Source organism: Lagenorhynchus albirostris, chromosome 17 (genome assembly GCF_949774975.1).
Source record: "Lagenorhynchus albirostris chromosome 17, mLagAlb1.1, whole genome shotgun sequence".
Taxonomy (NCBI): domain Eukaryota; kingdom Metazoa; phylum Chordata; class Mammalia; order Artiodactyla; family Delphinidae; genus Lagenorhynchus; species Lagenorhynchus albirostris.
Genome location: NC_083111.1, coordinates 38,078,732 through 38,093,086, shown reverse-complemented (window position 1 = coordinate 38,093,086; position 14,355 = coordinate 38,078,732). Strand labels below are relative to the sequence as shown.

At 37.3% G+C, this 14,355-nt stretch overlaps 1 pseudogene; it reads right to left on the bottom strand.

Moving 5' to 3' along the window:
- LOC132507965 (large ribosomal subunit protein uL15-like) overlaps positions 1-12,297 on the bottom strand; it is a 40,037-nt pseudogene extending 27,740 nt beyond the window's left edge.
- Between the last annotated feature and the right edge of the window lie 2,058 nt (positions 12,298-14,355).

Below are 14,355 nucleotides of genomic sequence, written 5' to 3'. Positions count from 1 at the left end.
TAGAGCTGGGCCTTGGTGCTGAGTTGAGAAACTCCAGGAGACCTCACTCTGTTTAATATTCCCTGGGGTCTGAGTTTCTCTGTTAGTGCAGTGGTTTGGACTTGGCACTCCCACCACAGGAGCTCAGGCCTGACCCCTGGCCTGGGAAATAAGATTCCACAAGCCATGCAGTGTGACAAAAGAAAAAAAAAAAAAGGAGAGTACAATAACAAAGAATAAAACATGAAATAAAAATAGAAAATATCTTAGGAAAAATAAAAATATAGGTGAAGCAACTACAACAAGGTAAAACAGAACCACAACAGAAAAAGAAAAAAAAGAAAAAAAAAAGAGGGAAACAAGCCAAAAGGAGGAGAACAATAATAAAATATAAATAAAATTAGAAAAATATAAATTTATTAGAAAAAATAAAGATGTAAATGAGTCAACAACAACAAAGTAAAACAGAACCAAATAGGGAGGGTGGGAAGGAGGGAGATGCAAGAGGGAAGAGATATGGGAACATATGTATATAAATAACTGATTCATTTTGTTGTAAAACAGAAACTAACACACCATTGTAAAGCAATTATACTCCAATAAAGATGTTAAAAAAAAAAAAACCTAAAAAAACCCAGAAAGGTCAGAAATGCTTTGGCTGTGGGGCCAGGACTTAGGTGGTGCCAGGACTTAGATGGGATGGGGTTTAAGGTGGAGGCGGGGCCTAGGCTCAGGACCCACGTGGCCAGAAAAGCCCTTGGGAGCAGGGCCTAAGCAGGGGCAACATTAAACATGGTGCAGCTGGGAAAGGCAGTAAGGCTGGAGGGGGGCCTGGAGTGTGGAGTTTGGAGGTAAGCAACTGGGTTGGGCTGTGGAGGCAGGGCTTCGGCTCAGCGCATCAGGAGGGAGCATTGGAGGGCAGAGGATTAGGCTTGGGATCTCAGTAGGCTCCCTGGGGCCCAAGTGGGTAGGGGAAAAGATGGCTTCATTCCCTTCCAATTCTCCCCTCTCCCAAGGGCCTACCCCATCCCTGTTGATCCCCTAACTGTGGGTGGGCCCCTCCGGACATGGGAACCGCTCACCTCCCTCAGCTGCCCCTCAGAGGCACCAGTCCCATCTTGCCAGCCTTTACTTTTCCTCCCCCACTACTCCCTCAGGACTCACGTGGCTGGAGGGGACCTCACTGGGCAGAGAATCAGGTCCAGGACCTCAGCAGGCTCCCTTGGGCCCAAGTGGGCAGGGGCACCCTGACCTCATTCCCTTCTGATCCTCCACCCTCCCAAGGGACCCTTCGTCCCCATTGACACGTTGATCCCCTAACCGTGGGTGGGCCCCTCTAGGTGTGGGAACCCCTCTCTTCCCCCAGCAACCCCTCAGCAGTGCTGGTCCTGTCCTGCCTCTACTTCTCATCCCCTATCTCCAGCCACATCCTACCCAGTTGTTTGGGGGTTCCTTCCATCCCCTCAGGTGTCCGTGGTCCCCCACTAGTGCCTGGTAGGTGCCCTAGTTGTGTGGAGAAGGGAACTCTGCCTCCTCCTAGTCCACCATCTTGACTCTGCCTCCTTTTTTCACTTTCTTAATAGTGTCCTTTGAAGCACAGAAGTTTTTAATTATATGATTTCCAGTTTATTTTTTTCTTGTTGTTTGTGCTCTTGGCGTGACATCTAAGAAACCGTTGCTTAATCCAAGTTTACAAAGATTTATACCTAAGTTTCATTCTAATATTTTTATAACTTTTACCTCTTAGGCTTAGTTTTTCAATCCAGATTGAGTTAATTTTTATATATGGTATAAGGTAAGGGTTCAACTTCATTGTTATTCATGTGAATATCTAGCAGTCCTAGCACCATTTGTTGAAAAAACTATTGTCATATTTGTCAGAAAGCAATTGGCTGTAAATGTGAAGGTGTACTTCTGGACTCTCAATTATATTCCATTGTTCTATATGTCTATTCTTAAGCTAGTACATTTTTTTTTTTTTTTTTGCTTACCATAGCTTTCTAGTAAGTTTTGAAATTGGGAAACATAAACCCTCTAACACTGTTCTTCCTTTTCAAGATTTTTTGTCTATTCTGGTTCCTTTGCATTTACACATAAATTTTAGGATAAATTTGCTAGTTTATTAATTTGTGGAGTATTGCCATCTTAACAATATTAAGCTTTCTAATCCATGAACATGGTATGTCTTTCTATTGACTTAAATCTTTAATTTATTTCCATATTTGTAGTTTTCAGTGTATAACTTCTTCACTTCTTTGGTTGAATTTATTCCTAAGTATTTCATTAGTTTGCTGAATTGGTTTATTAGTAGTTAGTTCTATTTTTACAATAAGCTTTCAATGGCATATTTAAGACTTAAGGTTGGATCACATTCTCAATACTTTTTGACAAGATTAGAGACTTTCTGAGTTACAGCAAAGCATGGTCTGAAACACAAAAACTTTATCATTTCTTTTTTAGGTAAATTAATACTATGGTGGAATAGCAAGCAATACAATTCATTTTGTGGCATTAGATTTCCATTATTTTGTATACTAGGTTTAAAATCTAGGTCTGAACTTAAGAAAATCATAAGTTAGCTGCATGAAAAATTTTAAATTATTCTTTGTCAAAATGAAGTCTCCAGACCAGCAGAATGCACTAGCATCACTTGGAAAATTGTTAGACACTCTTGAGTCCCATTCAGACTTACTGAATCAAAATCTCTGGAGTTAAGGCCCAGCAATCTGTGTTTCAACAGGCCCTGATGCATATTAAAGTTTGCAAACCACTGCACAAGTCACCCATTCTCTAGTCTGTACATAAAAAATCATCTGTAAAACTTAAAAAAAAATTCCTTGTTTCCATTTCAGATATAATGAATCATAATTTGGGGGGCTGGGGCCTAAGAATCTGTATTTTTAAAATGCACCGTAAGTAAATCTGATGTGCATGTTTGTGATCCACTGCTTCAAATAATGGTATACCCTCATATTTAGAGGAGTTTCCTGGAAGTTCTGAAGCTGGTGAAAAAAAATAGTGAACTTGTTATAGCTTTAGGTACCATATTTTAATCTTGGTAACTGAAAAAAAGCCAAATGTATTTATACCTTGTTAATTTTGTAAATTCTTTTAATGAAAAACTATTTCAAATAATTTTGTTGACAATTTAATTAATTGTTGAGAAACGTTTTCCTTCTTACCTGAAATCAGGGGTTGGTAAACATTTTCTATAAAGGTCCAAATAGTAAATATTTTAGTCTTTAAATTTATACATAGAGATAAAATACATGGCACCCAGTTAAATTTGAATTTCAAATGAACCACAAACAAATTTTTAGTATAAATATATCCACATTACTGCACAGATCATACTTATAATAAAATTTTTTTGTGGTTTATCTGAAATTCAAATTTGACTGAGCTTCTTGTGTTTTTATTTACTAAAATACAAATCTGGCAACGTTATCCATTTGGTCTCTGACTCTGTTGCAACTACTCAACTTTGACACTATGGTGTGAAAACAGCCATAGACAGTATGTAAGCAAATGGACATACATTGTCGTATTCCAATAAAACTTTGTTTACAAAAATATGTACAGTGCATGGGTGGAGTCCCTGCCCATATTAATGAGCACATGTGGTGTGGCCTTCTTTAATCCATCTCTTCCTGCTCCCACCTAACCCTGAAAGTTAAATGTGTCTTTTCACACTGCACTGATTACTGAAGCTTTATAGTTAAGTCTTGGAATCCGGTAGTGTGAATCATTAAACTTTGGGGTTTTAAAAATTATTTTGGTTATTCTATGCCCTCTGCTTTTTTCATTTAAATAGTAGGATCATTTTTTCACTTTCTACAAAAGCCTTCTGGGTTTTTGATTGGAATTTTATTGACTCTATCAATCAGTTTGGGGAGAATTGGCATCTTTATAAACATTGATCCTTCTAAACCATGGACACCATATATTTTTTAATTACTCTCACCAATGTTTTGTAGTCTTAACATACAAATCTTGTTAGATTTAACATACAAATTTGTTAGATTTATTTCTAGTTTATTTTTGGATGCTTTTTTAAATAGTACTTTAAACATTTTAACATGCAATTTTTCAGTGCTTGAATATAAAAATACAACTGATATTTGAACATTGACCTTATATCTTGAGAGCTTGCTAAACTTACTAGATCCAGTAGTCTTTCTTTCTTTCTTTTTTTTTTTGTAAATCTTCAGTATTTTCTACATAGACAATCATTCATCTTAAAATTTTTTTAAAAAGTTTTATTTCTCTTTCCCAATTTTTAAAATTATTTTTCTTCCCTTGTTGCACTGGTTATGATTTCCCATATAATATTAAATAGGAGTGATCAGAGCATAAAGCATTTCAAAATGTTTTATCTACCATTACATGTTATGTGGAAATGTGGAAGAAAGGCTTTAAGATATAAAATTATGATAATCTTATTTTGTAATCATCAGAAAAAAAATCAATTAACAGTTTTAAAGAGAAAAGAATAGATTGTACAAAGTTTTAAACCAGCATTTGACAACAGAAATAGGAGGAATGGGAGGATATTGGAGATCACTCTATCCAACTCTCTTATTATACAGACTGTGATACTGAGGTTCTCAGTTGAAGTGACTGGCAAATTTTAGTATAATAATCAGATCTTGAGACTCTTAGCCACATGTTCTTTCCCTTGAAAGACAATTTCTTAAGAAATGATGACATCTCCATAGCCATTGATTTAAGTTTTTATTTTGGGTGTCCAGAGCTCAGTCTCCACACCCTCAACTCACCACATATAAAAACACTGCAGCTTTGCACTTTGAGAAGTGGTCCTTTCTGTCTGCATCCTGCCTTCTGCAAAGGCAGTTTAGAGATAGGTATTGATGCTTGGAGTCACCACCAAGGATTCTGACTTAATTGGTCTGGGGTATAGTCTAGCCATTGGGACTTTTAACAACTCCACATGTGATTTTATTGTGGTAATATTGTCCTTCCTAAGTGCTCATAAGCTTTAGGTGGAAACTTGTTATAATCTTAGAATCAGGTGTGATTCAGATGTTTGGGATTTTAATATACACCAGGCCCTTGTTTGGACAGCTTAAGTGTTCGGTGTATATCACCCTTGGCCTACTGCCTATGTAGACCTGAAGAGCTCTTAAAGGGTAATTTCTGCTGCTGGAGAAACAGCCTCTCTGTGTAATCGACTTTCAGTGACCATCCAACATTGATTCCCTTCTGGCCTCCACCTGCAGATGTCTGCCTGCCTGTTCTCACTGGCTGGCTTGGCAGAACCGCTCATGCCATCTGTCCTGAGCTGTCTGAACCAAGAGGGTGTGAACAGAGGGCAGACTTTCCTGGGAGACAAAAGTCAGCCATGTACACTAGTCCCCTCCACCAGGAAACCTACAAAACCCACTGAACCAACCTTAGACACTGGGGACAGACACCAAAAACAATGGGAACTATGAACCTGCAGCCTACGAAAAGGAGACCCCAGACACAGTAAGTTAAGCAAAACGAGAAGACAGAGAAACTCACAGCAGATGAAGGAGCAAGGCAAAAACCCACAAGACCTAACAAATGAAGAGGAAATAGGCAGTCTACCTGAAAAAGAATTCAGAATAATGATAGTAAAGATGATCCAAAATCTTAGAAATACAAGAAACGTTTAACAAAGACCTAGAAGAACTAACGAGCAAACAAACAGTGGTGAACAACACAATAAATCCAATTAAAAATTCTCTAGAAAGGATCAATAGCAGAATAACTGAGGCAGAAGAACGGATAAGTGACCTGGAAGATAAAATGGTGGAAATAACGACTGCAGAGCAGAATAAAGAAAAAAGAATGAAAAGAATTGAGGACAGTCTCAGCGACCTCTGGGACAACACTAAACACACCAACATTCGAATTATAGGGATCCCAGAAGAAGAAGAGAAAAAGAAAGGGACTGAGAAAATATTTGAAGAGATTAGAGTGGAAAACTTCCCTAATATGGGAAAAGAAATAATTAATCAAGTCCAGGAAGCACAGAGAGTCCCATACAGGATAAATCCAAGGAGAAATACGCCAAGACACATATTAATCAAACTGTCAAAAATTAAATACAAAGAAAACATATTAAAAGCAGCAAGGGAAAAACAACAAATAACACACAAGGGAATCCCCATAAGGTTAACAGCTGATCTTTCAGCAGAAACTCTGCAAGCCAGAAGGGAGTGGCAGGACATATTGAAAGTGTTGAAGGAGAAAAACCTGCAACCAAGATTACTTTACCCAGCAAGGATCTCATTCAGATTTGATGGAGAAATTAAAACCTTTACAGACAAGCAAAAGCTGAGAGAGTTCAGCACCACCAAACCAGCTCTACAACAACTGCTAAAGGAACTTCTCTAGGCAAGAAACACAAAAGAAGGAAAGGACCTACAATAATGAACCCAAAACAATTAAGAAAATGGGAATAGGAACACACATATCGATAATTACCTTAAATGTAAATGGACTAAATGCTCCCACCAAAAGACACAGATTGGCTGAATGGATACAAAAACAAGACCCATATATTTGCTGTCTACAAGAGACCCACTTCAGACCTAGAGACACATACAGACTGAAAGTAAGGGGATGGAAAAAGGTATTTCATGCAAATGGAAACCAAAAGAAAGCTGGAGTAGCAATTCTCATATCCGACAAAATTGACTTTAAAACAAAGACCATTACAAGAGAAAAAGAAGGACACTACATAATGATCAAGGGATCAATCCAAGAGGAAGACATAAAAACTGTAAATATTTATGCATCCAACATAGAAGCACCTGAATACATAAGGCAAATACTAACAGCCATAAAAGGGGAAATCGACAGTACAAAATCATAGTACTGGATTTTAACAGCCCACTTTCACCAATGGACAGATCATCCAAAATGAAAATAAATAAGGAAACACAGCTTTAAATGATACATTAAACAAGATGGACTTAATTGATATTTATAGGACATTCCATCAAAAAACAACAGAACACACATTCTTCTCAGGTGCTCATGGATCATTCTCTAGGATAGATCATACTTTGGGTCACAAATCAAGCTTTGGTAAATTTAAGAAAATTGAAAGCATATCAAATATCTTTTCCAACCACAGTGATATGAGACAATATCAATTACAGGAAAAAAACTGTAAAAAATACAAACACATGGAGGCTAAACAATATACTATTTAATAACCAAGATATCACTGAAGAAATCAAAGAGGAAATCAAAGAATACCTAGAAACACATGACAATGAAAGCACAATGACCCAAAACCTATGGGATGCAGAAAATGCAGTTCTGAGAGGGAAGTTTATAGCAATACAATTCTACCTTAAGAAACAAGAAACATCTCAAATAAACAATCTAACATTACACCTAAAACAATTAGAGAAAGAAGAACCAAAAAACCCCAAAGTTAGCAGAAGGGAAGAAATCATAATGATCAGAGCAGAAATGAATGAAAAGAAATGAAGGAAATGATAGCAAATATCAATAAAACTAAAAGCTGTTCTTTGAGAAGATAAACAAAATTGATAAAGCATTAGCCAGATTCATCATGAAAAAAAGGGAGAAGACTCAAATCAATAGATTTAGAAATGGAAAAGGAGAAGTACCAACTGACACTGCAGAAATACAAAGGATCATGAGAGATTACTACAAGCAACTATATGCCAATAAAATGGACAACCTGGAAGAAATGGACAAATTCTTAGAAATGCACAACATTCCGAGACTGAATCAGGAAGAAATAGAAAATATGAACAGACCAAACACAAGCACTGTAATTGAAACTGTGATTAAAAATCTTCCAACAAACAAAAGTCTGGGACCCGATGGCTTCAAAGGTGTGTTCGATCAAACATTTAGAGAAGAGCTAACACCTATCCTTCTCAAACTCTTCCAAAATATAGCAGAGGGAGGAACACTCCCAAACTCATTGTATGAGGCTACCGTCACTCTGAAACCAAAACCACACAGAGATGTCACAAAGAAAGAAAACTACAGGCCAATATCACTGATGAACATAGATGCAAAAATCCTCAAGAATATACTAGCAAACAGAATCCACCAGCATATTAAAAGGATCATACACTATGATCAAGTGGGGTTTGACCCAGGAATGCAAGGATTCTTCAATATATGCAAATCAATCAACGTGATACACCATATTAACAAACTGAAGGAGAAAAAACATATGATCATCTCAATAGATGCAGAGAAAGCTTTCAACAAAATTCAACACCAATTTATGATAAAAACCCTGCAGAAAGTAGGCATAGAGGGAACTTTTCTCAACATAATAAAGGCCATATATGACAAACCCACAGCCAACATCATACTCAATGGTGAAAAACTGAAACCATTTCCACTATGATCAGGAAGAAGGCAAGGTTGCCCACTCTCACCACTATTATTAAACATAGTTTTGGATGTTTGAGCCACAGCAATCACAGAAGAAAAGTAAATAAAAGGAATCCAAATAGGAAAAGAAGAAGTAAAGCTGTCACGTTTTGCAGATGATGTGACACTGTACATAGAGAAACCTAAAGATGCTACCAGAAAAATACTAGAGCTAATCAATGAATTTGATAAAGTAGCAGGATACAAAATTAATGCACAGAAATCTCTGGCATTCTTATTCACTAATGATGAAAAATCTGAAAGAGAAATTAAGGAAACAGTCCCATTTACCACTGCCACAAAAAGAGTAAAATATCTAGGAATATACCTACCTAAAGAGACAAAAGACCTGTATGCAGAAAAGTATAAGACACTGTTGAAAGAAACTAATGATGATACAAATAGATGGAGAGATATACCATGTCCTTTGATTGGAAGAATCAACATTGTGAAAATGACTCTACTACCCAAAGCAATCTACAGATTCAATGCAATCCGTATCAAACTACCACTGGCATTTTTCACAGAACTAGAACAAAAAATTTCACAATTTGTATGGAAACACAAAAGACCCCGAATAGCCAAAGCAATGTTAAGAATGAAAAATGGAGCTGGAGGAATCAGACTCTGTGACTTCAGACTATATTACAAAGCTACAGTAATCAAGACAGTATAGTACTGGCACAAAAACAGAAATATAGATCAATGGAAGAGGTTAGAAAGCCCAGAGATAAACCTATGCACATATGGTCACCTTATCTTTGATAAAGGAGTCAAGAACATACAGTGGAGAAAAGACAGCCTCTTCAATAAGTGATGCTGGGGAAACTGGAAAGCTACATGTAAAAGAATGAAGTTAGAACACTCCCTAACACCATACACAAAAATAAACTCAAAATGGATTAAAGACCTAAATGTAAGGCCAGACACTATCAAACTCTTAGAGGAAAACATAGGCAGAACACTCTATGACATAAATCACAGCAAGGTCCTTTTTGACCCACCTCCTAGAGTAATGGAAATGAAAACAAAAATAACCAAGTGGGACCTAATGAAACTTAAAAGCTTTTGCACAGCAAAGGAAACCATAAATAAGACGAAAAGAGAACCCTCAGAATGGGAGAAAATATTTGCAAATGAAGCAACTGACAAAGGAATAATCTCCAAAATTTACAAGCAGCTCATGCAGTTCAATATCAAAAAAACAAAAACCCAATCCAAAAATGGGCAGAGGACCTAAATAGACATTTCTCCAAAGAAGATGTACAGATCGCCAACAAACACATGAAAGAATGCTCAACATCATTAATCATTAGAGAAATACAAATCAAAACTACAATGAGATATCATCTCACACCAGTCAGAATGGCCGTCATCAAAAAATCTACAAACAATAAATGCTGGAGAGGGTGTGGAGAAAAGGAAACTCTCTTGCACTGTTGGTGGGAATGTAAATTGATAAAGCCACTATGGAGAACAGTATGGTCGTTCCTAAAAAATGAAAAATAGAACTACCATACAACCCAGCGATCCACTACTGGGCATATACTCTGAGAAAACCATAATTCAAAAATGCCATGTACCAATATGTTCATTGCAGCTCTATTTACAGTAGCCATAATATGGAAACCACCTAAGTGTCCATCAACAGATGAATGGATAAAGAAGATGTGGCACATATATACAATGGAATATTACTCAGCCATAAAAAGAAACAAAATTGAGTTATTTGTAGTGAGGTGGATAGACCTAGAGTCTGTCATACAGAGTGAAGTAAGTCAGAAAGAGAGAAACGAATTCCATATCCTAACACATATATATGGAATCTAAAAAAAAAAGTTCATGAAGAACCTAGGTGCAAGACAGGAATAAAGACACAAACTTACTAGAGAATGTACTTGAGGATACGGGGAGGGGGAAGAGTAAACTGGGACAAAGTGAGAGAGTGGCATGGACATATATACACTACCCAACGTAAAATAGATAGCTAGTGGGAAGCAGCCACATAGCACAGGGAGATCAGCTTGGTTCTTTGTGACCACCTAGAAGGATGGGATAGGGATGGTGGAGGGAGGGAGACGCAAGAGGGAAGAGATATGGGGACATATATATATGTATAACTGTTTCTCTTTTTAAAAAGCAGAAACTAACACACCAATGTAAAGCAATTATACTCCAATAAAGATGTTAAAAAAAAAAGTCATGTTGCTGTGGCTCAGAGCAAATATTTTCTAGCTGGCTCTATTTCACAACTTCTCACATCACATTGTGTCTTAAAAGAGGTGTGGAATATATATATGGAGAATATATATATGGAGGATATTTATGTACTTATGAAATAAAAAACAATTATATGCAATTATTTGAATTATTTTCCATAGCCAAACAATTGTTTTATGCAATTATTACATGTAAACAATTATTTGCCTCTAATGGGGACATACAAATCTTATTTAATGAAATAATTAATATTTTACCTTCATTTCACTAACCAGTTTATTGACTGTAGTAAGAACTACTCCAAGACCAAAAATTTAAAAAGCTTACAAATTGAAACCACTCCTGATGTGGAAAAATCCCTTCTAATCTGAAACATTCCTCCTGATTCTGTTTTTAAGATCTGTAAACATCATATGTTGAGGGGACAGTATTATCGTGTTTTGACTTAAACTGTGGTCTGTTTCTCTTTCTTTCTTTTTCTTTTTTTATTCTCCTGCGACTGACCTAATTGATTCAAAAGACAAAAGACCAAGGACATTACAAGAGAAATAGGAATTGAATACTAACAATTCATCTACATATGGAATTACTTATTTTATCATCAAAAAATGTTCACACAGAGAATGGCCAAAGTGATTCTTTTACCATCTGATTTCTCAGTTAATGTAGAGTCCTGTGCTGCGTTCCTACCCTGGAAAGACATGCAGTAAAGTAGATACATGGAAAGTTCTCTTACCGTGGCAAAATAGCAGTTACAATTGGCCAAAGAACAAGTTTTGCTGCTGAGAAGCTTGGGAAAAAATTTACAGACACTCAAATTCACAAGATCATGGATCCTTTTTCTCTGGAAATAAGGTCAAATTTTATGGATTACGAACCTCAATAAGAGTAAAAGTTTTTTAGGAAATTATTTTCTACCTAAATCTAGCTCCACGCCACTTCCTGCACCCTTCCCTCTCTCCTGATTTGATCCATCTCAGTCCCTCCTTACACATATTCAGACTTGCTGTTTCAGGATGTCCTTGGGTGATGAGTGAGAAAGGCTAATATTCGTGTAAGATGATCATCATGTTGATAAAACTGAATCTGTGAGTTCAAGGGCTTAATATGCCACAACTCAAAGAACCGTATTGTCAAACATATGTATTTTTTAAAGAATGAATTTTTTTTTTTTTTTTTTTTTTTGCGGTACGTGGGCCTCTCACTGTTGTGGCCTCTCCCGCTGCGGAGCACAGGCTCCGGATGCGCAGGCTGAGCGGCCATGGCTCACGGGTCCAGCCGCTCCGTGGCATGTCGGATCTTCCTGGACCGGGGCAGAAACCCATGTCCCCTGCATCGGCAGGCGGACTCTCAACCACTGCGCCACCAGGGAAGCCCAAGAATAAACATTATTGACAGCAAGCGTATGCTTTATGAAACTGATAACATACAATCCAGCATTGTTTCATCTCAGGACTGGTACACCTGGCTGTTCCTCAAACCCTATCCACTGACAGACAATAGAGTTCTTAGCTGTAACATTCAATAAGATTCATCATACAGTAAAATCACCTTTGTCAAGTGCCGAGCCACAGATGACTGCTCACTAGCAGTGGAGGCCACACCTGTTGAGTCCATGAATAAAGATGAAACTCTAAGACCTCTTAAATTCAGACCAGGCAAAGGAGAGTCCTTCATGATTCCACTCAGGAAAAAGCATGTGCCTGAAGCCATCTGATTTCACAGCTTGCAGGGCAATGCACACCCCATCCTGGAGGTATTGATAGACATATGGGGCAGGATGAGTCAGGATGTAAACCTAACGTGCACCCCTCCCCATTTTCCACAGCCAAACAAGTACACCTCCTTTCTCCTGTGAGAAAAACAAATGGGTTTAGAACAGAAGAGAAATAAGGGGAGAATATTTCTCTCTCCTTTTGCTGTGGGAACTAGATAAGCAAACAATTGAAAGTAAACACTGTTTATTTGGCCCTGGATGCTTTCCAAGTAACATTTTTAGGAACTCTAATAATAACAGCTAATATTTTTGAGCATTTATCATGCATTAGGCACTTCTATAAGCATATGAATTAACTAATGTAATCCGCACAACAATGCTCCTAGTATTTATTACCTCCATATTCCCAAAGAGGAAACTGAGACTAAAAGAGAATTACACAGAAAGTATGTGATGTGTTTATGTTTAAACCTTACACTGAGGTTAGAGTCTGCATTATTAACCATTATTTTATAGGGATGTCTTTGAATAAGCACTTTATGTACATCATCTTATTAAATCTCAACAATGCTATGAAGTGACAACTGTTGTTTTCCTACTTTACAGATTAAGCTACTGACGCCTGGAGAGGTTAAAGAACTTGCTTAAGAAAACACATCTGTACACTTCTGGAGCTGGGGTCCAAACCCACACAGGTTGACCAGAGACAGCTCTCTTAACATCCTTGCAATATGCCCAATGCTTCTGATCAACCACCGTCAGCAGGGACTGCATCTCTGTGGTCTTCTGCTTACCTCCTCCCCTTGCCTTCAGCATTGTCATCTCCACCCCTGTCCTAGGATGAGGTCATGTGAACACAATTGACTACACCAGCTCCAGGTTCACTCATTTCACCATTCCTAAGCTCCAGGTCATGGCAGGCTGCATTTTCAAATCGCATAATAATTATACTTTAGGACTGATATTAAAACTGTGGATGGTATTTCTATCTATGTTTGCCCTTGTGACAGAAAAGATCTATGCAAAAAGAATGCATTTTCAAACATCAAAATATACTTCAAAAAGAGCTTAAATACTTAGACTTTCAGTCTGACTAGGTGCCTTTAGAAGGCAAACTATCTTTTGTTCAATATACATTTGATATGAAGAAGCAAGAGTTAGAATATATTTCCCCTGGAGTCTATAAAAATCACATAGCTTGCAATAGAACATCATAAATTTACTTGAGCCCTTTCAGATATTGAAACTAAATATATCAAATATAAAATATGTTCACATATCCTTAACCTGCACATGTTTATGGTAGTTGGTCTCTGTGGAATTTCTCTTCTCCTTGTATAATGACTGTAAATGCTTTGAGAGGCAGGGCGAGAAGGAACATTCCTTTCAATATCTCCAAATGATAAAAGATAGACATCTTTTGTTTGATGAGAACTATGGTCAAAATAACCATTTAAAGGATATATAAAAAGAGAGCACAGAGCAAAGTACAATTGAACAAAACCAGACCCTGAGTCTCTTTGGCAGAGAGAGTCCAAATATAGCACAGATGGATCCAGAAAAAGGCCAGCGTCATTAGAATTTTAAAATGAGGGATGCAATGTTTGATAGGAGGTGGGGGGGAAAAAAAGCTTTCTTGGCTGTTGTCCACTTTGGAAGTCTTTATCAAAGAATAAGAGGAGTTTCCTTTTGATAATGGCCTCTTAGATATCCTTCAATTTTGGATTCCCCCTGTTGTCTCTTGCCAGCTACGAATACTTAAAACAACTCCGAGATTCCTAATATCTATGTAAGTGCAGCTGCAAACACTGAATAAGGTGTGAACATTTCACTGCATTATAAAATATTTTTACCAATATTGTATTGAAAATCCAAATGTGGACTTTAGCGTTTATCTGAATAATGTCAAACAGGAATTTTTGTTTAGAAAATTTTCAGGTTTGTGAAAGTTTCAGGGAGAGAGAAAGGGAATCCCTACTTTCATGGTTTCCAGTGATATTCTGGCAGAGGATAGAAGG